Source organism: Cajanus cajan, chromosome 9 (genome assembly GCF_000230855.2).
Source record: "Cajanus cajan strain Asha chromosome 9, NIPB_CcT2T_4, whole genome shotgun sequence".
Taxonomy (NCBI): domain Eukaryota; kingdom Viridiplantae; phylum Streptophyta; class Magnoliopsida; order Fabales; family Fabaceae; genus Cajanus; species Cajanus cajan.
In genome coordinates, this window is record NC_138525.1 from 27,490,040 (window position 1) to 27,492,814 (window position 2,775).

A 2,775-nucleotide genomic window follows, 5' to 3' on the forward strand; every position below is an offset into this window, starting at 1 on the left:
AGAGTGACATACCAAAAACTGCTTTCAGGACTAGGTATGGTCACTATGAGTATGTAGTAATGCCTTTTGGTGTCACTAATGCTTCAGCAGTGTTCATGGATTACATGAACAGGATTTTCAGGTCATTCTTGGACAGGTTTGTGGTGGTCTTCATTGATGATATTTTGGTGTATTATAGATCTTTGGAGGATCACCGTGAACATCTGAGGTTGGTTTTAGAGGTGCTAAGGGAGAGGTAGTTGTATGCCAAGCTGTCCAAGTGTGAGTTTTGGTTGTCTGAGGTGAGGTTTGGGGCATGTGATATCGGTAGAGGGGATTGCAGTGGATCCAACCAAGGTGGAGGCTGTGATTCAGTGGGAGCGTCTGAGAACTGTTACGGAGATTAGAAGTTTTGTTGGGTTAACGGGTTACTATCAAAGATTCATAAAGAGTTTCTCTCGAATAGTAATGCCTTTGACTTAACTGACTCAGAAGGATCAACATTTTGTTTGGATGGACGCTTGTGAGCAGAGTTTTCAAGAATTGAAGGGGTGATTGACTACTTCTCCGATTTTGGTGTTACCTAACACTGGTGAGTATTTTGAAGTGTTCTATGATACTTCTCACCAGGGGTTGGGCGATATGTTGATGCAGGGAGGGAGAGTAGTGACATATGTTTTAAGGAAACTTAAGACTCATGAGAGGAATTATCCTACTCATGATTTGGAGCTTGCAGCTTTGGTTTTTGCCTTGAAGTCGTGGAGACACTATCTATATGGGGCGAGATTCAGTGTATTGAGTGATCACAAGAGTTTGAAGTACCTGTTTGATCAGAAGGAGCTGAATATGAGGTAGAGGAGGTGGATAGAATTCCTAAAGGACTTTGATTTCCAGTTGATGTATCATCTTGGGAAGGCGAATGTGGTAGCAGATGCATTGAGTAGGAAATCCATTCACATGTCGGTTATGATGATTAGGGAGTTGGAGCTGATTGAGCAGTTCAGAGATTTGAGACTAGAGGTGGAGGTTGTTCAGGATCACATTAGTTGTGGTATGATCACCATAACTAATGAGTTCTTGAAGCAGGTGGGAACTAAGCAGTTACAGGACCCAGAGTTGTTGAAGATTTTGGGATTGCGTGGTACTGAGAAGGCAATTGGTTTTGAGCTTGGTACTGATGGGATTTTGAGATTCAGAGGTCGGATTTGTTTACCTCATGATTCAGAGTTGAAGAGAGTTGTTCTGGAGGAGGGACACATGAGTCTTCTTAGCATACATCCCAATATGACTAAGATGTATCAAGACATCAAGAAAAGTTTCTGGTGGTCTGGTATGAAGAGGGAGATAGCAGAGCTTGTGGCAGCTTGTATGACTTGTCAAAAGGCAAAGATTGAGCATCAAAGGCCCGGAGGGATTTTGCAGTTGATGGAGATTCCTGAGTGGAAGTGGGATAGTGTCACTATAGACTTTGTGGTTGGGTTGCCTAGGACAGCTAGGAATAGTGACTCTATCTAGGTGATTGTTGATAGGTTGACAAAGTATGTGCACTTTCTTCCTGTCAACAAGAGGTGGTCCTTGGAGAGGCTTGCACAATTGTATATTAGAGAGATAGTACCGTTGCATGGAGTGCCTTCTAGTATTATTTCTGACAGGGATCCAAGGTTTACTTCTAGGTTTTGGCAGACTCTGCATCAGGCGTTGGGGATGAGGTTGAGGTTGAGCTTTGCTTACCATGCACAAATAGATGGTCAGTTAGAGAGAATAGTTCAGTCACTAGAAGATCTTCTGAGAGCTTATGTATTGGATCATTTGGGTAGCTGGGAGGAGGTGTTACCATTAGTGGAGTTTACTTACAATAAAAATTATCATGCGAGTATTGGCATGGCGCCTTTAGAGGCTTTGTACAGCAGGAGGTGTAGGACTCCATTATGTTGGTATCAGGAGGGTGAGTCAGTGGTGGTTGGCCCAGAGTTAGTTCTTCAGACTACTAAGATGGTAAGACAGATTCAGGAGAGGTTGAGGGCTACCTAGAGTCAACAAAAGTCCTATGCTGATAGGAGGAGGAGACCTCTAGAGTTTGAGGAGGGAGAGCACATGTTTCTCAAGGTGACACCCACTACTGGTGTGGGAAGGGCAGTAAGGGCTAAGAAGCTCACTCCAAGGTTCATTGGTCCTTACCAGATCCTTCGTCGTGTAGGTCCGGTAGCTTATCAGTTGGCGTTACCTCCGATTCTGTCCAACCTACATGATGTGTTTCATGTTTCACAGTTGAGGAAGTACATCAGAGACCCAAGTAACGTGGTAGAGATGGATGATGTGCAAGTTAGAGAGAACTTGACCTATGAAAAGAGACCGATAGTTGTGGTTGATCACAAGTTGAAGGAGCTTCGTGGCAAGTCCATCAACTTGGTGAAGATTCTTTGGGATGCAGCTACTGGTGAGGCTACCTGGGAGGTGGAGAGTCAGTTCAAGGAACGGTATCCATTTCTTTTTTCAGGTAAGCCTATTATTGGGGAAGAAAATTCCTATTTGTTGGGGGGTATTGAAACGTAGTAAGTTGTTTCAAAAGGCCCAAAAGCCCAATATGGGTGATTTAGTAGCCCAGAATGGGCCGTTCTCAATCTGGAACGGGTCGTTCCAAACTACTAAATTGACCTGTAAATTGTAGTTGAGAATGGGCCGTTCTGGATTGAGTATGGGCCGTTCTGGATGGAGTACGAGCCGTTCTGGATAGAGACTGAGCCGTTCACGATGAGTCCCAGAACAAGCCATTCTGATTTCAGAACGGGCCGTTCT